Source organism: Ambystoma mexicanum, chromosome 5p (assembly GCF_040938575.1).
Source record: "Ambystoma mexicanum isolate Mex_15411 chromosome 5p, UKY_AmexF1_1, whole genome shotgun sequence".
Lineage (NCBI taxonomy): Eukaryota > Metazoa > Chordata > Amphibia > Caudata > Ambystomatidae > Ambystoma > Ambystoma mexicanum.
The window spans coordinates 741,455,801-741,477,089 of NC_090930.1; the positions used below are offsets into that span (position 1 = coordinate 741,455,801).

The 21,289-nt window shown below is 38.9% G+C and overlaps 14 non-coding genes across 14 annotated transcripts; 7 read left to right on the top strand and 7 right to left on the bottom strand.

Annotated features, from left to right (window-relative positions):
• The first annotated feature begins 665 nt into the window (after positions 1-665).
• On the top strand, positions 666-737 carry TRNAQ-UUG (transfer RNA glutamine (anticodon UUG)). Its single transcript has one exon. It is a non-coding gene; the product is annotated as a tRNA-Gln (tRNA).
• Positions 738-1,618: 881 nt separating this feature from the next.
• Positions 1,619-1,690, bottom strand: TRNAQ-CUG (transfer RNA glutamine (anticodon CUG)). Its single transcript has one exon. It is a non-coding gene; the product is annotated as a tRNA-Gln (tRNA).
• Positions 1,691-1,949: 259 nt separating this feature from the next.
• TRNAQ-UUG (transfer RNA glutamine (anticodon UUG)) lies at positions 1,950-2,021 on the top strand. The gene has a single exon. It is a non-coding gene; the product is annotated as a tRNA-Gln (tRNA).
• A 913-nt stretch (positions 2,022-2,934) lies between these two features.
• TRNAQ-CUG (transfer RNA glutamine (anticodon CUG)) lies at positions 2,935-3,006 on the bottom strand. Its single transcript has one exon. It is a non-coding gene; the product is annotated as a tRNA-Gln (tRNA).
• A 2,379-nt stretch (positions 3,007-5,385) lies between these two features.
• Positions 5,386-5,457, top strand: TRNAQ-UUG (transfer RNA glutamine (anticodon UUG)). Its single transcript has one exon. It is a non-coding gene; the product is annotated as a tRNA-Gln (tRNA).
• A 2,152-nt stretch (positions 5,458-7,609) lies between these two features.
• Positions 7,610-7,681, bottom strand: TRNAQ-CUG (transfer RNA glutamine (anticodon CUG)). The gene has a single exon. It is a non-coding gene; the product is annotated as a tRNA-Gln (tRNA).
• A 2,360-nt stretch (positions 7,682-10,041) lies between these two features.
• Positions 10,042-10,113, top strand: TRNAQ-UUG (transfer RNA glutamine (anticodon UUG)). Its single transcript has one exon. It is a non-coding gene; the product is annotated as a tRNA-Gln (tRNA).
• Positions 10,114-12,265: 2,152 nt separating this feature from the next.
• TRNAQ-CUG (transfer RNA glutamine (anticodon CUG)) lies at positions 12,266-12,337 on the bottom strand. The gene has a single exon. It is a non-coding gene; the product is annotated as a tRNA-Gln (tRNA).
• Positions 12,338-14,707: 2,370 nt separating this feature from the next.
• TRNAQ-UUG (transfer RNA glutamine (anticodon UUG)) lies at positions 14,708-14,779 on the top strand. The gene has a single exon. It is a non-coding gene; the product is annotated as a tRNA-Gln (tRNA).
• Positions 14,780-15,660: 881 nt separating this feature from the next.
• Positions 15,661-15,732, bottom strand: TRNAQ-CUG (transfer RNA glutamine (anticodon CUG)). Its single transcript has one exon. It is a non-coding gene; the product is annotated as a tRNA-Gln (tRNA).
• Positions 15,733-16,976: 1,244 nt separating this feature from the next.
• On the bottom strand, positions 16,977-17,048 carry TRNAQ-CUG (transfer RNA glutamine (anticodon CUG)). The gene has a single exon. It is a non-coding gene; the product is annotated as a tRNA-Gln (tRNA).
• Positions 17,049-19,415: 2,367 nt separating this feature from the next.
• TRNAQ-UUG (transfer RNA glutamine (anticodon UUG)) lies at positions 19,416-19,487 on the top strand. Its single transcript has one exon. It is a non-coding gene; the product is annotated as a tRNA-Gln (tRNA).
• An 881-nt stretch (positions 19,488-20,368) lies between these two features.
• On the bottom strand, positions 20,369-20,440 carry TRNAQ-CUG (transfer RNA glutamine (anticodon CUG)). Its single transcript has one exon. It is a non-coding gene; the product is annotated as a tRNA-Gln (tRNA).
• A 259-nt stretch (positions 20,441-20,699) lies between these two features.
• On the top strand, positions 20,700-20,771 carry TRNAQ-UUG (transfer RNA glutamine (anticodon UUG)). Its single transcript has one exon. It is a non-coding gene; the product is annotated as a tRNA-Gln (tRNA).
• The last annotated feature ends 518 nt before the right edge of the window (positions 20,772-21,289 follow it).

Below are 21,289 nucleotides of genomic sequence, written 5' to 3' on the forward strand. Positions count from 1 at the left end.
GTTAAAATCTAAAAATGTAAATTCAGTTACATGATCATGACTCGGAAGGGGAAGTTAAAAAGTAAAAAAACACACGGTAGGAGAGAGGTTAGCTTTACATGCCATGAGGGAGGAAGAGGTCTTCCAAGCACTGTTGTGTATGTTGGTCAATCCCTCTGAAACGCAAAAGGGATGTGCACATAGAAATCAAAGCAGAGTCATCCAGAGAGACTATTTAATTCTTTTTTTTTCAAATTCTCAAAAGGAAGCTGCTATCAAATTGAACTATTCATCACAGCCACTGCTAGGAAATCTATGTGCATAAAATGACAATACACCCAAAGGAAAACAAAATATAGCTATAACATGTCAGATTACTAAATTCAGAGTCCAGCCTACTAACCATTAGACCATGGAACCTAAATACTTCCGCAAATGCTGAACTTCATTATGCCAAAACAGAGGCAGTCAGAAACAATATTTAATATTGCTTAATCATATGCCTCAAGAGGAAGAATTTGATCTACATGCTCTACAAAGCACAGAGATTGCTATAGCACAACGTCAATCGACAACATCGCTGTGTTTGTATGATATCAGTCAATTGGGACTATGAATCTGTAAAAATTGTAAATGTGCTCTATATTGCCATTTCTGATTCAACGCTCTCAGGTGCATCTTGCAAGGGTTCCATGGTGTAATGGTTAGCACTTCGGACTTTGAATCCAACGATCCGAGTTCAAGTCTCGGTGGGACCGTTATCTTGCTCTTACACTCCATTTTCTAATTTCTCAAATTACAATTCAACAGAGTTAATATTCAGAAGTTCAGTCGACTCTCTCTGCACGACATTACATTTAAATGCACTTTGGTGCCTGATACCAATACAGTGATGCAACTACATATCGTTAATGTACAATCCCTAAGGTCAATCAGAGTGGGCACCCAGATATCTCTCAGAAACATTTTCCACAGATGAATAATGTCCAACCTTAACTCTATGAAAAGAAAAATGTACACACTATGTGCAGTAGATTCTCTGCTCACTGGAACATGCAGAAACAACATTGATGTGAAAAGATTGGAAAAAGCCCTATTTTATTAACATTAAAAAATGTTATACAATTATTTTGGTGAATCATATTCACTTTCACAATCATTCCTATGTTTCAAGCAATTTGATGGTCTTATTAAATGTGTAAAAAATGTAATTCTTTGAGTTGACAAACTGTATGGAGAGCAAACTTTTTATAACTTACAAGAGTTATGAGTTCTAGAAAGTAGTGCATTTACTGATCAAGTGCCCTTGTTTAAATGTACTTACTTTATTTGGATCACACCTTTCTCGAAAGAAGAAATAAACTCTAAATTATCAGGAAACAATTCAACTGATTTTAGGGGCCTCCTGGGCTTTCAATGCAAATCGCTGAGATCAAAAGCCAGTTTAATAGCCATTATACCTTGGAGCTTTGGAGATATGAGAGTGGGCAGTTTCTTTGTGGCAAAAGAGAGTCATCCCCAGAAACTATTAATATTCTTTGGTCAAAGAAGACTGCCATCAAAGTGGGCTGTAAAGCAAAGCTATTGCTGTTATATCTATCTGCAAATGAAAGGCAACTCTAAAAGAGAAGCAGCCTCAAGGTCCCACCGAGACTTGAACTCGGATCGCTGGATTCAGAGTCCAGAGTGCTAACCATTACACCATGGAACCCACATATTCAGTAGCATGATGCACTTCATTCTGGAAAAACAGAGCACATCAGAGAAAATATGTAATATTCCTATATCATTAGACTCCAGAGGAAGAATTTGATCCAAATGAGACATGAAGCCAATACTTTGCGATTGCACCGCATCCAACAGCAACAGTGCTGCTTCGATATAATATCAGTAAACGGTTACTATAGGTCAGTAAAAATCTTGACTGTGCCCTATATTCTCATTGCCCTTATGAAGCTCTGCTCAACAAGGGTTCCATGGTGTAATGGTTAGCACTTTGGACTTTGAATCCAGCGATCCGAGTTCAAGTCTCGGTGGAACCTCTCTCTTGCTCTAACACACTTTGTCTCCTTGTTGTCTTAAATTATAGGCCAAAGATAGTAATATTCATAAGGTTAGTGGTGTAGGGTATTCATTTTCGCTCTCACTCTCTGGCATAACTTTTCATAAAAATCCACTTTTGTGCCTAGCACCTTAACCTTTATGCATTTTTTTTAAATGTATGAACAGTGAGGTCATTCTGAGTCGATGGGCAGATCTGCATCGGAAACATACATAAAAGATTTGAAATTTTCAAACTTAACTCAATGTTAAGAAACATGCTCAATCTGTGACCCAATGGATTCTCTTTTTACTTGAAGATGCAGCAACAACATTAATAATACCATTTTGGGAAAAGCAGCTCTATTGTATCGCCATTCTCTTTCAAAATTGTTAAAGGGTTAATCCTATGAAAAGCGACCACATTCAGAATCAATGATATTAATCAAGCGTCTTAACAGCCTTTACATGTTTGTAAAATGAAGGTATCAGTTTGAGATGAAAAATAGAACGAAGAACACACTTTTCTTAATTCACAAAAGGCCTGAGGTGTATAAATACTGTTTGTACCGACCAAGGGCCCATTCGTGAATGTACTTACTTTAGTTGGATCATACCTTTCTTCAAAGAAGACATCCACAATAAACCATAAGGGAAAGGTTTGACTGATGGTAAACTCTTACAGAGATTTGAATGCAAATTATTGGATTCAACCTCCAGGGTGCTACCATTACACCATGGGTCTTTCACACCACAGAAAGTGGTGGGTTTCATTGTGGCTAAAGAGCGTCATCCATGGAAAATCTTTCTTTTTTCAAATGCACCCAGGGAATAATGCTATGAAAGTGGGCGACACAGCAGCGTCATTGCTATTAAAACAAGACACTGAGAGGAAAACAAACACAGTAATTCCCAAGGTCCCACCGAGATTTGAACTCGGATCGCTGGATTCAGAGTCCAGAGTGCTAACCATTACACCATGGAACCTACATACTTAGTGACATGATGAACGTCATTGCAGCAAAAAAAGAGCCTTTTAGAGAATGTATGCAATATTCTTTTATCTTATGCCTCCAGAGGAAGAATCCTATCCAAATGAGCTGTAAAGCAAAGAGTTTGCTATTGCGCAACAACCAACTAAACAGTTCCACATTTGCATAATATCCGTGGGCTAGGAATATGAGTTTGTTAAAATGATGCATGAGATCTCGATTCTCATTTCTGTTACAACTCTGTCAGGTTGCACCAGCAAGGGGCCCATGGTGTAATGGTTAGCAAAGAACATTACTGAAGGGCCCCTCGGCCAGCCAGAAAGCCAAAATGGAGAGAACGGGCATGAACTAGTTGTGAATGAGCTTCAAAATGCGTTCACAGGTAATTGAACTGGTGATCTCCTCAGTTTATACACCTGGAACTCCTGTCAATAGCAACAGTCGGCAGCTGGGTTGCCAGACATTTCGTCGAAAAAAATTTGTCGACAGGACAATTGGTCGAAACCATTTGGTCGAAAACCAAATGGTCGAATTGCTTTGTTTTTTATTTTCACATTTTTTTTTGGGGGGGGGTTTGGGGGGTCCCCCCAACCCCCTTTTTTTCTAAAAACCCCTTTTTTTCCGTAAACTACAACCTAAAAAATATATATATAAATAAATAAAAAAATCGACCATTTGGCTTTCGACCAAATTACGTCGACCAAATGTCTTTCGACGAAATGTCTTTCGACGAAATGTCCGGACAGCGGCAGCTGGTCTGTGTCAGTAATGGCAATTTGATTTTGCCATTTTCACAACTCCCTAATAAATGAACAAAATGTTCCATTTGTAGGCACAGTTACATGCTATGGTATGTATACCATGCTTAATAACCACCATAGGAGGCTCAGAGCACCATCCGCATTCTTACGTACAAAACATGTAAGGAAATAATCAGATCTTTTGCTCTGCAGGAGTCAGGCTTCTTTAAAGCCTGACAAAGTGGCAGAGTGCCATTGTAAACTGAGGCATGATGAAACCATGCCCAAGAACCCAGGCAGGTTAAACCCTTCCACTCATGCCCCTAGGCCCCGAATGGCCACGAACAGCCAGGTTCTATAGACAGGGCAGCTGGCATGGATTATGGACACTTTTAACATAGGGTGGTTTTTCAACCTTATCTCCTCTGGGAGCAAAGCGCTGGACAGGGTTTCCTGTACGTTTTTGAGGTTCGCAGGGATCTATGTGTGGATGTTTCTTGGTGTGAAAAGCATGACACCTTTTGGGGTGACACCAGGCTCTTCTGGGAGTTAATTTGCATAATCTCTACTTTCTATTTTATGTGACATGGGCTGCAGTTACATTGTTCTGTTAATAGAGGGCAACACACAGGTCATAGTTCCAAACAGGGGTGCACAGTCTGCTTGCTAGCTTACATTTACAGTTCTATTTGGGATTCACCGCCTTTTCATAAACTGAGTACTCTTCCGGAGTATTTCTAACTTATGTAGGTGTTTTGGGGGTGTTACGTGCCTTTGTATGACTGCTGCAAACCACTTGATATTAGACATTGATTGGAAACGACATAAAAAATCCTGACACATATTGTAAGCGGACATAAAATGACCTATATTAGCTAATATAAGTAAACAGACATCACTCCCCCCTCCCCACAAAAAGGGATGTATGCGTACACAAAAAATAAAAATGAAAAACAAGCAACTACTGCAGTTAAAATCTAAAAATGTAAATTCAGTTACATGATCATGACTCGGAAGGGGAAGTTAAAAAGTAAAAAAACACACGGTAGGAGAGAGGTTAGCTTTACATGCCATGAGGGAGGAAGAGGTCTTCCAAGCACTGTTGTGTATGTTGGTCAATCCCTCTGAAACGCAAAAGGGATGTGCACATAGAAATCAAAGCAGAGTCATCCAGAGAGACTATTTAATTCTTTTTTTTTCAAATTCTCAAAAGGAAGCTGCTATCAAATTGAACTATTCATCACAGCCACTGCTAGGAAATCTATGTGCATAAAATGACAATACACCCAAAGGAAAACAAAATATAGCTATAACATGTCAGATTACTAAATTCAGAGTCCAGCCTACTAACCATTAGACCATGGAACCTAAATACTTCCGCAAATGCTGAACTTCATTATGCCAAAACAGAGGCAGTCAGAAACAATATTTAATATTGCTTAATCATATGCCTCAAGAGGAAGAATTTGATCTACATGCTCTATAAAGCACAGAGATTGCTATAGCACAACGTCAATCGACAACATCGCTGTGTTTGTATGATATCAGTCAATTGGGACTATGAATCTGTAAAAATTGTAAATGTGCTCTATATTGCCATTTCTGATTCAACGCTCTCAGGTGCATCTTGCAAGGGTTCCATGGTGTAATGGTTAGCACTTCGGACTTTGAATCCAACGATCCGAGTTCAAGTCTCGGTGGGACCGTTATCTTGCTCTTACACTCCATTTTCTAATTTCTCAAATTACAATTCAACAGAGTTAATATTCAGAAGTTCAGTCGACTCTCTCTGCATGACATTACATTTAAATGCACTTTGGTGCCTGATACCAATACAGTGATGCAACTACATATCGTTAATGTACAATCCCTAAGGTCAATCAGAGTGGGCACCCAGATATCTCTCAGAAACATTTTCCACAGATGAATAATGTCCAACCTTAACTCTATGAAAAGAAAAATGTACACACTATGTGCAGTAGATTCTCTGCTCACTGGAACATGCAGACACAACATTGATGTGAAAAGATTGGAAAAAGCCCTATTTTATTAACATTAAAAAATGTTATACAATTATTTTGGTGAATCATATTCACTTTCACAATCATTCCTATGTTTCAAGCAATTTGATGGTCTTATTAAATGTGTAAAAAATGTAATTCTTTGAGTTGACAAAATGTATGGAGAGCAAACTTTTTATAACTTACAAGAGTTATGAGTTCTAGAAAGTAGTGCATTTACTGATCAAGTGCCCTTGTTTAAATGTACTTACTTTATTTGGATCACACCTTTCTCGAAAGAAGAAATAAACTCTAAATTATCAGGAAACAATTCAACTGATTTTAGGGGCCTCCTGGGCTTTCAATGCAAATCGCTGAGATCAAAAGCCAGTTTAATAGCCATTATACCTTGGAGCTTTGGAGATATGAGAGTGGGCAGTTTCTTTGTGGCAAAAGAGAGTCATCCCCAGAAACTATTAATATTCTTTGGTTAAAGAAGACTGCCATCAAAGTGGGCTGTAAAGCAAAGCTATTGCTGTTATATCTATCTGCAAATGAAAGGCAACTCTAAAAGAGAAGCAGCCCCAAGGATTCAGAGTCCAGAGTGCTAACCATTACACCATGGAACCCACATATTCAGTAGCATGATGCACTTCATTCTGGAAAAACAGAGCACATCAGAGAAAATATGTAATATTCCTATATCATTAGACTCCAGAGGAAGAATTTGATCCAAATGAGACATGAAGCCAATACTTTGCGATTGCACAGCATCCAACAGCAACAGTGCTGCTTCGATATAATATCAGTAAACGGTTACTATAGGTCAGTAAAAATCTTGACTGTGCCCTATATTCTCATTGCCCTTATGAAGCTCTGCTCAACAAGGGTTCCATGGTGTAATGGTTAGCACTTTGGACTTTGAATCCAGCGATGGTGGAACCTCTCTCTTGCTCTAACACACTTTGTCTCCTTGTTGTCTTAAATTATAGGCCAAAGATAGTAATATTCATAAGGTTAGTGGTGTAGGGTATTCATTTTCGCTCTCACTCTCTGGCATAACTTTTCATAAAAATCCACTTTTGTGCCTAGCACCTTAACCTTTATGCATTTTTTTTAAATGTATGAACAGTGAGGTCATTCTGAGTCGATGGGCAGATCTGCATCGGAAACATACATAAAAGATTTGAAATTTTCAAACTTAACTCAATGTTAAGAAACATGCTCAATCTGTGACCCAATGGATTCTCTTTTTACTTGAAGATGCAGCAACAACATTAATAATACCATTTTGGGAAAAGCAGCTCTATTGTATCGCCATTCTCTTTCAAAATTGTTAAAGGGTTAATCCTATGAAAAGCGACCACATTCAGAATCAATGATATTAATCAAGCGTCTTAACAGCCTTTACATGTTTGTAAAATGAAGGTATCAGTTTGAGATGAAAAAAAGAACGAAGAACACACTTTTCTTAATTCACAAAAGGCCTGAGGTGTATAAATACTGTTTGTACCGACCAAGGGCCCATTCGTGAATGTACTTACTTTAGTTGGATCATACCTTTCTTCAAAGAAGACATCCACAATAAACCATAAGGGAAAGGTTTGACTGATGGTAAACTCTTACAGAGATTTGAATGCAAATTATTGGATTCAACCTCCAGGGTGCTACCATTACACCATGGGTCTTTCACACCACAGAAAGTGGTGGGTTTCATTGTGGCTAAAGAGCGTCATCCATGGAAAATCTTTCTTTTTTCAAATGCACCCAGGGAATAATGCTATGAAAGTGGGCGACACAGCAGCGTCATTGCTATTAAAACAAGACACTGAGAGGAAAACAAACACAGTAATTCCCAAGGTCCCACCGAGATTTGAACTTGGATCGCTGGATTCAGAGTCCAGAGTGCTAACCATTACACCATGGAACCTACATACTTAGTGACATGATGAATGTCATTGCAGCAAAAAAAGAGCCTTTTAGAGAATGTATGCAATATTCTTTTATCTTATGCCTCCAGAGGAAGAATCCTATCCAAATGAGCTGTAAAGCAAAGAGTTTGCTATTGCGCAACAACCAACTAAACAGTTCCACATTTGCATAATATCCGTGGGCTAGGAATATGAGTTTGTTAAAATGATGCATGAGATCTCGATTCTCATTTCTGTTACAGCTCTGTCAGGTTGCACCAGCAAGGGGCCCATGGTGTAATGGTTAGCAAAGAACATTACTGAAGGGCCCCTCAGCCAGCCAGAAAGCCAAAATGGAGAGAACGTGCATGAACTAGTTGTGAATGAGCTTCAAAATGCGTTCACAGGTAATTGAACTGGTGATCTCCTCAGTTTATACACCTGGAACTCCTGTCAATAGCAACAGTCGGCAGCTGGGTTGCCAGACATTTCGTCGAAAAAAATTTGTCGACAGGACAATTGGTCGAAACCATTTGGTCGAAAACCAAATGGTCGAATTGCTTTGTTTTTTATTTTCACATTTTTTTTTGGGGGGGGTTTGGGGGGTCCCCCCAACCCCCCTTTTTTTCCGTAAACTACAACCTAAAAAATATATATAAATAAATAAAAAAATCGACCATTTGGCTTTCGACCAAATTACATCGACCAAATGTCTTTCGACGAAATGTCTTTCGACGAAATGTCCGGACAGCGGCAGCTGGTCTGTGTCAGTAATGGCAATTTGATTTTGCCATTTTCACAACTCCCTAATAAATGAACAAAATGTTCCATTTGTAGGCACAGTTACATGCTATGGTATGTATACGATGCTTAATAACCACCATAGGAGGCTCAGAGCACCATCCGCATTCTTACGTACAAAACATGTAAGGAAATAATCAGATCTTTTGCTCTGCAGGAGTCAGGCTTCTTTAAAGCCTGACAAAGTGGCAGAGTGCCATTGTAAACTGAGGCATGATGAAACCATGCCCAAGAACCCAGGCAGGTTAAACCCTTCCACTCATGCCCCTAGGCCCCGAATGGCCACGAACAGCCAGGTTCTATAGACAGGGCAGCTGGCATGGATTATGGACACTTTTAACATAGGGTGGTTTTTCAACCTTATCTCCTCTGGGAGCAAAGCGCTGGACAGGGTTTCCTGTACGTTTTTGAGGTTCGCAGGGATCTATGTGTGGATGTTTCTTGGTGTGAAAAGCATGACACCTTTTGGGGTGACACCAGGCTCTTCTGGGAGTTAATTTGCATAATCTCTACTTTCTATTTTATGTGACATGGGCTGCAGTTACATTGTTCTGTTAATAGAGGGCAACACACAGGTCATAGTTCCAAACAGGGGTGCACAGTCTGCTTGCTAGCTTACATTTACAGTTCTATTTGGGATTCACCGCCTTTTCATAAACTGAGTACTCTTCCGGAGTATTTCTAACTTATGTAGGTGTTTTGGGGGTGTTACGTGCCTTTGTATGACTGCTGCAAACCACTTGATATTAGACATTGATTGGAAACGACATAAAAAATCCTGACACATATTGTAAGCGGACATAAAATGACCTATATTAGCTAATATAAGTAAACAGACATCACTCCCCCCTCCCCACAAAAAGGGATGTATGCGTACACAAAAAATAAAAATGAAAAACAAGCAACTACTGCAGTTAAAATCTAAAAATGTAAATTCAGTTACATGATCATGACTCGGAAGGGGAAGTTAAAAAGTAAAAAAACACACGGTAGGAGAGAGGTTAGCTTTACATGCCATGAGGGAGGAAGAGGTCTTCCAAGCACTGTTGTGTATGTTGGTCAATCCCTCTGAAACGCAAAAGGGATGTGCACATAGAAATCAAAGCAGAGTCATCCAGAGAGACTATTTAATTCTTTTTTTTTCAAATTCTCAAAAGGAAGCTGCTATCAAATTGAACTATTCATCACAGCCACTGCTAAGGAAATCTATGTGCATAAAATGACAATACACCCAAAGGAAAACAAAATATAGCTATAACATGTCAGATTACTAAATTCAGAGTCCAGCCTACTAACCATTAGACCATGGAACCTAAATACTTCCGCAAATGCTGAACTTCATTATGCCAAAACAGAGGCAGTCAGAAACAATATTTAATATTGCTTAATCATATGCCTCAAGAGGAAGAATTTGATCTACATGCTCTATAAAGCACAGAGATTGCTATAGCACAACGTCAATCGACAACATCGCTGTGTTTGTATGATATCAGTCAATTGGGACTATGAATCTGTAAAAATTGTAAATGTGCTCTATATTGCCATTTCTGATTCAACGCTCTCAGGTGCATCTTGCAAGGGTTCCATGGTGTAATGGTTAGCACTTCGGACTTTGAATCCAACGATCCGAGTTCAAGTCTCGGTGGGACCGTTATCTTGCTCTTACACTCCATTTTCTAATTTCTCAAATTACAATTCAACAGAGTTAATATTCAGAAGTTCAGTCGACTCTCTCTGCACGACATTACATTTAAATGCACTTTGGTGCCTGATACCAATACAGTGATGCAACTACATATCGTTAATGTACAATCCCTAAGGTCAATCAGAGTGGGCACCCAGATATCTCTCAGAAACATTTTCCACAGATGAATAATGTCCAACCTTAACTCTATGAAAAGAAAAATGTACACACTATGTGCAGTAGATTCTCTGCTCACTGGAACATGCAGAAACAACATTGATGTGAAAAGATTGGAAAAAGCCCTATTTTATTAACATTAAAAAATGTTATACAATTATTTTGGTGAATCATATTCACTTTCACAATCATTCCTATGTTTCAAGCAATTTGATGGTCTTATTAAATGTGTAAAAAATGTAATTCTTTGAGTTGACAAACTGTATGGAGAGCAAACTTTTTATAACTTACAAGAGTTATGAGTTCTAGAAAGTAGTGCATTTACTGATCAAGTGCCCTTGTTTAAATGTACTTACTTTATTTGGATCACACCTTTCTCGAAAGAAGAAATAAACTCTAAATTATCAGGAAACAATTCAACTGATTTTAGGGGCCTCCTGGGCTTTCAATGCAAATCGCTGAGATCAAAAGCCAGTTTAATAGCCATTATACCTTGGAGCTTTGGAGATATGAGAGTGGGCAGTTTCTTTGTGGCAAAAGAGAGTCATCCCCAGAAACTATTAATATTCTTTGGTTAAAGAAGACTGCCATCAAAGTGGGCTGTAAAGCAAAGCTATTGCTGTTATATCTATCTGCAAATGAAAGGCAACTCTAAAAGAGAAGCAGCCCCAAGGATTCAGAGTCCAGAGTGCTAACCATTACACCATGGAACCCACATATTCAGTAGCATGATGCACTTCATTCTGGAAAAACAGAGCACATCAGAGAAAATATGTAATATTCCTATATCATTAGACTCCAGAGGAAGAATTTGATCCAAATGAGACATGAAGCCAATACTTTGCGATTGCACAGCATCCAACAGCAACAGTGCTGCTTCGATATAATATCAGTAAACAGTTACTATAGGTCAGTAAAAATCTTGACTGTGCCCTATATTCTCATTGCCCTTATGAAGCTCTGCTCAACAAGGGTTCCATGGTGTAATGGTTAGCACTTTGGACTTTGAATCCAGCGATGGTGGAACCTCTCTCTTGCTCTAACACACTTTGTCTCCTTGTTGTCTTAAATTATAGGCCAAAGATAGTAATATTCATAAGGTTAGTGGTGTAGGGTATTCATTTTCGCTCTCACTCTCTGGCATAACTTTTCATAAAAATCCACTTTTGTGCCTAGCACCTTAACCTTTATGCATTTTTTTTAAATGTATGAACAGTGAGGTCATTCTGAGTCGATGGGCAGATCTGCATCGGAAACATACATAAAAGATTTGAAATTTTCAAACTTAACTCAATGTTAAGAAACATGCTCAATCTGTGACCCAATGGATTCTCTTTTTACTTGAAGATGCAGCAACAACATTAATAATACCATTTTGGGAAAAGCAGCTCTATTGTATCGCCATTCTCTTTCAAAATTGTTAAAGGGTTAATCCTATGAAAAGCGACCACATTCAGAATCAATGATATTAATCAAGCGTCTTAACAGCCTTTACATGTTTGTAAAATGAAGGTATCAGTTTGAGATGAAAAATAGAACGAAGAACACACTTTTCTTAATTCACAAAAGGCCTGAGGTGTATAAATACTGTTTGTACCGACCAAGGGCCCATTCGTGAATGTACTTACTTTAGTTGGATCATACCTTTCTTCAAAGAAGACATCCACAATAAACCATAAGGGAAAGGTTTGACTGATGGTAAACTCTTACAGAGATTTGAATGCAAATTATTGGATTCAACCTCCAGGGTGCTACCATTACACCATGGGTCTTTCACACCACAGAAAGTGGTGGGTTTCATTGTGGCTAAAGAGCGTCATCCATGGAAAATCTTTCTTTTTTCAAATGCACCCAGGGAATAATGCTATGAAAGTGGACGACACAGCAGCGTCATTGCTATTAAAACAAGACACTGAGAGGAAAACAAACACAGTAATTCCCAAGGTCCCACCGAGATTTGAACTCGGATCGCTGGATTCAGAGTCCAGAGTGCTAACCATTACACCATGGAACCTACATACTTAGTGACATGATGAACGTCATTGCAGCAAAAAAAGAGCCTTTTAGAGAATGTATGCAATATTCTTTTATCTTATGCCTCCAGAGGAAGAATCCTATCCAAATGAGCTGTAAAGCAAAGAGTTTGCTATTGCGCAACAACCAACTAAACAGTTCCACATTTGCATAATATCCGTGGGCTAGGAATATGAGTTTGTTAAAATGATGCATGAGATCTCGATTCTCATTTCTGTTACAACTCTGTCAGGTTGCACCAGCAAGGGGCCCATGGTGTAATGGTTAGCAAAGAACATTACTGAAGGGCCCCTCGGCCAGCCAGAAAGCCAAAATGGAGAGAACGGGCATGAACTAGTTGTGAATGAGCTTCAAAATGCGTTCACAGGTAATTGAACTGGTGATCTCCTCAGTTTATACACCTGGAACTCCTGTCAATAGCAACAGTCGGCAGCTGGGTTGCCAGACATTTCGTCGAAAAAAATTTGTCGACAGGACAATTGGTCGAAACCATTTGGTCGAAAACCAAATGGTCAAATTGCTTTGTTTTTTATTTTCACATTTTTTTTTGGGGGGGGGGTTTGGGGGGTCCCCCCAACCCCCTTTTTTTCTAAAAACCCCTTTTTTTCCGTAAACTACAACCTAAAAAATATATATATAAATAAATAAAAAAATCGACCATTTGGCTTTCGACCAAATTACGTCGACCAAATGTCTTTCGACGAAATGTCTTTCGACGAAATGTCCGGACAGCGGCAGCTGGTCTGTGTCAGTAATGGCAATTTGATTTTGCCATTTTCACAACTCCCTAATAAATGAACAAAATGTTCCATTTGTAGGCACAGTTACATGCTATGGTATGTATACCATGCTTAATAACCACCATAGGAGGCTCAGAGCACCATCCGCATTCTTACGTACAAAACATGTAAGGAAATAATCAGATCTTTTGCTCTGCAGGAGTCAGGCTTCTTTAAAGCCTGACAAAGTGGCAGAGTGCCATTGTAAACTGAGGCATGATGAAACCATGCCCAAGAACCCAGGCAGGTTAAACCCTTCCACTCATGCCCCTAGGCCACGAACGGCCAGGTTCTATAGACAGGGCAGCTGGCATGGATTATGGACACTTTTAACATAGGGTGGTTTTTCAACCTTATCTCCTCTGGGAGCAAAGCGCTGGACAGGGTTTCCTGTACGTTTTTGAGGTTCGCAGGGATCTATGTGTGGATGTTTCTTGGTGTGAAAAGCATGACACCTTTTGGGGTGACACCAGGCTCTTCTGGGAGTTAATTTGCATAATCTCTACTTTCTATTTTATGTGACATGGGCTGCAGTTACATTGTTCTGTTAATAGAGGGCAACACACAGTTCATAGTTCCAAACAGGGGTGCACAGTCTGCTTGCTAGCTTACATTTACAGTTCTATTTGGGATTCGACGCCTTTTCATAAACTGAGTACTCTTCCGGAGTATTTCTAACTTATGTAGGTGTTTTGGGGGTGTTACGTGCCTTTGTATGACTGCTGCAAACCACTTGATATTAGACATTGATTGGAAACGACATAAAAAATCCTGACACATATTGTAAGCGGACATAAAATGACCTATATTAGCTAATATAAGTAAACAGACATCACTCCCCCCTCCCCACAAAAAGGGATGTATGCGTACACAAAAAATAAAAATGAAAAACAAGCAACTACTGCAGTTAAAATCTAAAAATGTAAATTCAGTTACATGATCATGACTCGGAAGGGGAAGTTAAAAAGTAAAAAAACACACGGTAGGAAAGAGGTTAGCTTTACATGCCATGAGGGAGGAAGAGGTCTTCCAAGCACTGTTGTGTATGTTGGTCAATCCCTCTGAAACGCAAAAGGGATGTGCACATAGAAATCAAAGCAGAGTCATCCAGAGAGACTATTTAATTCTTTTTTTTTCAAATTCTCAAAAGGAAGCTGCTATCAAATTGAACTATTCATCACAGCCACTGCTAGGAAATCTATGTGCATAAAATGACAATACACCCAAAGGAAAACAAAATATAGCTATAACATGTCAGATTACTAAATTCAGAGTCCAGCCTACTAACCATTAGACCATGGAACCTAAATACTTCCGCAAATGCTGAACTTCATTATGCCAAAACAGAGGCAGTCAGAAACAATATTTAATATTGCTTAATCATATGCCTCAAGAGGAAGAATTTGATCTACATGCTCTATAAAGCACAGAGATTGCTATAGCACAACGTCAATCGACAACATCGCTGTGTTTGTATGATATCAGTCAATTGGGACTATGAATCTGTAAAAATTGTAAATGTGCTCTATTTTGCCATTTCTGATTCAACGCTCTCAGGTGCATCTTGCAAGGGTTCCATGGTGTAATGGTTAGCACTTTGGACTTTGAATCCAACGATCCGAGTTCAAGTCTCGGTGGGATCGTTATCTTGCTCTTACACTCCATTTTCTAATTTCTCAAATTACAATTCAACAGAGTTAATATTCAGAAGTTCAGTCGACTCTCTCTGCACGACATTACATTTAAATGCACTTTGGTGCCTGATACCAATACAGTGATGCAACTACATATCGTTAATGTACAATCCTTAAGGTCAATCAGAGTGGGCACCCAGATATCTCTCAGAAACATTTTCCACAGATGAATAATGTCCAACCTTAACTCTATGAAAAGAAAAATGTACACACTATGTGCAGTAGATTCTCTGCTCACTGGAACATGCAGAAACAACATTGATGTGAAAAGATTGGAAAAAGCCCTATTTTATTAACATTAAAAAATGTTATACAATTATTTTGGTGAATCATATTCACTTTCACAATCATTCCTATGTTTCAAGCAATTTGATGGTCTTATTAAATGTGTAAAAAATGTAATTCTTTGAGTTGACAAACTGTATGGAGAGCAAACTTTTTAGAACTTACAAGAGTTATGAGTTCTAGAAAGTAGTGCATTTACTGATCAAGTGCCCTTGTTTAAATGTACTTACTTTATTTGGATCACACCTTTCTCGAAAGAAGAAATAAACTCTAAATTATCAGGAAACAATTCAACTGATTTTAGGGGCCTCCTGGGCTTTCAATGCAAATCGCTGAGATCAAAAGCCAGTTTAATAGCCATTATACCTTGGAGCTTTGGAGATACGAGAGTGGGCAGTTTCTTTGTGGCAAAAGAGAGTCATCCCCAGAAACTATTAATATTCTTTGGTCAAAGAAGACTGCCATCAAAGTGGGCTGTAAAGCAAAGCTATTGCTGTTATATCTATCTGCAAATGAAAGGCAACTCTAAAAGAGAAGCAGCCCCAAGGTCCCACCGAGACTTGAACTCGGATCGCTGGATTCAGAGTCCAGAGTGCTAACCATTACACCATGGAACCCACATATTCAGTAGCATGATGCACTTCATTCTGGAAAAACAGAGCACATCAGAGAAAATATGTAATATTCCTATATCATTAGACTCCAGAGGAAGAATTTGATCCAAATGAGACATGAAGCCAATACTTTGCGATTGCACAGCATCCAACAGCAACAGTGCTGCTTCGATATAATATCAGTAAACGGTTACTATAGGTCAGTAAAAATCTTGACTGTGCCCTATATTCTCATTGCCCTTATGAAGCTCTGCTCAACAAGGGCTACATGGTGTAATGGTTAGCACTTTGGACTTTGAATCCAGCGATCTGAGTTCAAGTCTCGGTGGAACCTCTCTCTTGCTCTAACACACTTTGTCTCCTTGTTGTCTTAAATTATAGGCCAAAGATAGTAATATTCATAAGGTTAGTGGTGTAGGGTATTCATTTTCGCTCTCACTCTCTGGCATAACTTTTCATAAAAATCCACTTTTGTGCCTAGCACCTTAACCTTTATGCATTTTTTTTAAATGTATGAACAGTGAGGTCATTCTGAGTCGATGGGCAGATCTGCATCGGAAACATACATAAAAGATTTGAAATTTTCAAACTTAACTCAATGTTAAGAAACATGCTCAATCTGTGACCCAATGGATTCTCTTTTTACTTGAAGATGCAGCAACAACATTAATAATACCATTTTGGGAAAAGCAGCTCTATTGTATCGCCATTCTCTTTCAAAATTGTTAAAGGGTTAATCCTATGAAAAGCGACCACATTCAGAATCAATGATATTAATCAAGTGTCTTAACAGCCTTTACATGTTTGTAAAATGAAGGTATCAGTTTGAGATGAAAAATAGAACGAAGAACACACTTTTCTTAATTCACAAAAGGCCTGAGGTGTATAAATACTGTTTGTACCGACCAAGGGCCCATTCGTGAATGTACTTACTTTAGTTGGATCATACCTTTCTTCAAAGAAGACATCCACAATAAACCATAAGGGAAAGGTTTGACTGATGGTAAACTCTTACAGAGATTTGAATGCAAATTATTGGATTCAACCTCCAGGGTGCTACCATTACACCATGGGTCTTTCACACCACAGAAAGTGGTGGGTTTCATTGTGGCTAAAGAGCGTCATCCATGGAAAATCTTTCTTTTTTCAAATGCACCCAGGGAATAATGCTATGAAAGTGGGCGACACAGCAGCGTCATTGCTATTAAAACAAGACACTGAGAGGAAAACAAACACAGTAATTCCCAAGGTCCCACCGAGATTTGAACTCGGATTGCTGGATTCAGAGTCCAGAGTGCTAACAATTACACCATGGAACCTACATACTTTGTGACATGATGAACGTCATTGCAGCAAAAAAAGAGCCTTTTAGAGAATGTATGCAATATTCTTTTATCTTATGCCTCCATAGGAAGAATCCTATCCAAATGAGCTGTAAAGCAAAGAGTTTGCTATTGCGCAACAACCAACTAAACAGTTCCACATTTGCATAATATCCGTGGGCTAGGAATATGAGTTTGTTAAAATGATGCATGAGATCTCGATTCTCATTTCTGTTACAACCCTGTCAGGTTGCACCAGCAAGGGGCCCATGGTGTAATGGTTAGCAAAGAACATTACTGAAGGGCCCCTCGGCCAGCCAGAAAGCCAAAATGGAGAGAACGGGCATGAACTGGTTGTGAATGAGCTTCAAAATGCGTTCACAGGTAATTGAACTGGTGATCTCCTCAGTTTATACACCTGGAACTCCTGTCAATAGCAACAGTCGGCAGCTGGGTTGCCAGACATTTCGTCGAAAAAAATTTGTCGACAGGACAATTGGTCGAAACCATTTGGTCGAAAACCAAATGGTCGAATTGCTTTGTTTTTTATTTTCACATTTTTTTTGGGGGGGGTTTGGGGGGTCCCCCCAACCCCCTTTTTTTCTAAAAACCCCTTTTTTTCCATAAACTACAACCTAAAAAATATATATATAAATAAATAAAAAAATCGACCATTTGGCTTTTGACCAAATTACGTCGACCAAATGTCTTTCGACGAAATGTCTTTCGACGAAATGTCCGGACAGCGGCAGCTGGTCTGTGTCAGTAATGGCAATTTGATTTTGCCATTTTCACAACTCCCTAATAAATGAACAAAATGTTCCATTTGTAGGCACAGTTACATGCTATGGTATGTATACCATGCTTAATAACCACCATAGGAGGCTCAGAGCACCATCCGCATTCTTACGTACAAAACATGTAAGGAAATAATCAGATCTTTTGCTCTGCAGGAGTCAGGCTTCTTTAAAGCCTGACAAAGTGGCAGAGTGCCATTGTAAACTGAGGCATGATGAAACCATGCCCAAGAACCCAGGCAGGTTAAACCCTTCCACTCATGCCCCTAGGCCCCGAACGGCCAGGTTCTATAGACAGGGCAGCTGGCATGGATTATGGACACTTTTAACATAGGGTGGTTTTTCAACCTTATCTCCTCTGGGAGCAAAGCGCTGGACAGGGTTTCCTGTACGTTTTTGAGGTTCGCAGGGATCTATGTGTGGATGTTTCTTGGTGTGAAAAGCATGACACCTTTTGGGGTGACACCAGGCTCTTCTGGGAGTTAATTTGCATAATCTCTACTTTCTATTTTATGTGACATGGGCTGCAGTTACATTGTTCTGTTAATAGAGGGCAACACACAGGTCATAGTTCCAAACAGGGGTGCACAGTCTGCTTGCTAGCTTACATTTACAGTTCTATTTGGGATTCACCGCCTTTTCATAAACTGAGTACTCTTCCGGAGTATTTCTAACTTATGTAGGTGTTTTGGGGGTGTTACGTGCCTTTGTATGACTGCTGCAAACCACTTGATATTAGACATTGATTGGAAACGACATAAAAAATCCTGACACATATTGTAAGCGGACATAAAATGACCTATATTAGCTAATATAAGTAAACAGACATCACTCCCCCCTCCCCACAAAAAGGGATGTATGCGTACACAAAAAATAAAAATGAAAAACAAGCAACTACTGCAGTTAAAATCTAAAAATGTAAATTCAGTTACATGATCATGACTCGGAAGGGGAAGTTAAAAAGTAAAAAAACACACGGTAGGAGAGAGGTTAGCTTTACATGCCATGAGGGAGGAAGAGGTCTTCCAAGCACTGTTGTGTATGTTGGTCAATCCCTCTGAAACGCAAAAGGGATGTGCACATAGAAATCAAAGCAGAGTCATCCAGAGAGACTATTTAATTCTTTTTTTTTCAAATTCTCAAAAGGAAGCTGCTATCAAATTGAACTATTCATCACAGCCACTGCTAGGAAATCTATGTGCATAAAATGACAATACACCCAAAGGAAAACAAAATATAGCTATAACATGTCAGATTACTAAATTCAGAGTCCAGCCTACTAACCATTAGACCATGGAACCTAAATACTTCCGCAAATGCTGAACTTCATTATGCCAAAACAGAGGCAGTCAGAAACAATATTTAATATTGCTTAATCATATGCCTCAAGAGGAAGAATTTGATCTACATGCTCTATAAAGCACAGAGATTGCTATAGCACAACGTCAATCGACAACATCGCTGTGTTTGTATGATATCAGTCAATTGGGACTATGAATCTGTAAAAATTGTAAATGTGCTCTATATTGCCATTTCTGATTCAACGCTCTCAGGTGCATCTTGCAAGGGTTCCATGGTGTAATGGTTAGCACTTTGGACTTTGAATCCAACGATCCGAGTTCAAGTCTCGGTGGGACCGTTATCTTGCTCTTACACTCCATTTTCTAATTTCTCAAATTACAATTCAACAGAGTTAATATTCAGAAGTTCAGTCGACTCTCTCTGCACGACATTACATTTAAATGCACTTTGGTGCCTGATACCAATACAGTGATGCAACTACATATCGTTAATGTACAATCCCTAAGGTCAATCAGAGTGGGCACCCAGATATCTCTCAGAAACATTTTCCACAGATGAATAATGTCCAACCTTAACTCTATGAAAAGAAAAATGTACACACTATGTGCAGTAGATTCTCTGCTCACTGGAACATGCAGAAACAACATTGATGTGAAAAGATTGGAAAAAGCCCTATTTTATTAACATTAAAAAATGTTATACAATTATTTTGGTGAATCATATTCACTTTCACAATCATTCCTATGTTTCAAGCAATTTGATGGTCTTATTAAATGTGTAAAAAATGTAATTCTTTGAGTTGACAAACTGTATGGAGAGCAAACTTTTTATAACTTACAAGAGTTATGAGTTCTAGAAAGTAGTGCATTTACTGATCAAGTGCCCTTGTTTAAATGTACTTACTTTATTTGGATCACACCTTTCTCGAAAGAAGAAATAAACTCTAAATTATCAGGAAACAATTCAACTGATTTTAGGGGCCTCCTGGGCTTTCAATGCAAATCGCTGAGATCAAAAGCCAGTTTAATAGCCATTATACCTTGGAGCTTTGGAGATACGAGAGTGGGCAGTTTCTTTGTGGCAAAAGAGAGTCATCCCCAGAAACTATTAATATTCTTTGGTCAAAGAAGACTGCCATCAAAGTGGGCTGTAAAGCAAAGCTATTGCTGTTATATCTATCTGCAAATGAAAGGCAACTCTAAAAGAGAAGCAGCCCCAAGGTCCCACCGAGACTTGAACTCGGATCGCTGGATTCAGAGTCCAGAGTGCTAACCATTACACCATGGAACCCACATATTCAGTAGCATGATGCACTTCATTCTGGAAAAACAGAGCACATCAGAGAACATATGTAATATTCCTATATCATTAGACTCCAGAGGAAGAATTTGATCCAAATGAGACATGAAGCCAATACTTTGCGATTGCACAGCATCCAACAGCAACAGTGCTGCTTCGATATAATATCAGTAAACGGTTACTATAGGTCAGTAAAAATCTTGACTGTGCCCTATATTCTCATTGCCCTTATGAAGCTCTGCTCAACAAGGGTTCCATGGTGTAATGGTTAGCACTTTGGACTTTGAATCCAGCGATCCGAGTTCAAGTCTCGGTGGAACCTCTCTCTTGCTCTAACACACTTTGTCTCTTTGTTGTCTTAAATTATAGGCCAAAGATAGTAATATTCATAAGGTTAGTGGTGTAGGGTATTCATTTTCGCTCTCACTCTCTGGCATAACTTTTCATAAAAATCCACTTTTGTGCCTAGCACCTTAACCTTTATGCATTTTTTTTAAATGTATGAACAGTGAGGTCATTCTGAGTCGATGGGCAGATCTGCATCGGAAACATACATAAAAGATTTGAAATTTTCAAACTTAACTCAATGTTAAGAAACATGCTCAATCTGTGACCCAATGGATTCTCTTTTTACTTGAAGATGCAGCAACAACATTAATAATACCATTTTGGGAAAAGCAGCTCTATTGTATCGCCATTCTCTTTCAAAATTGTTAAAGGGTTAATCCTATGAAAAGCGACCACATTCAGAATCAATGATATTAATCAAGTGTCTTAACAGCCTTTACATGTTTGTAAAATGAAGGTATCAGTTTGAGATGAAAAATAGAACGAAGAACA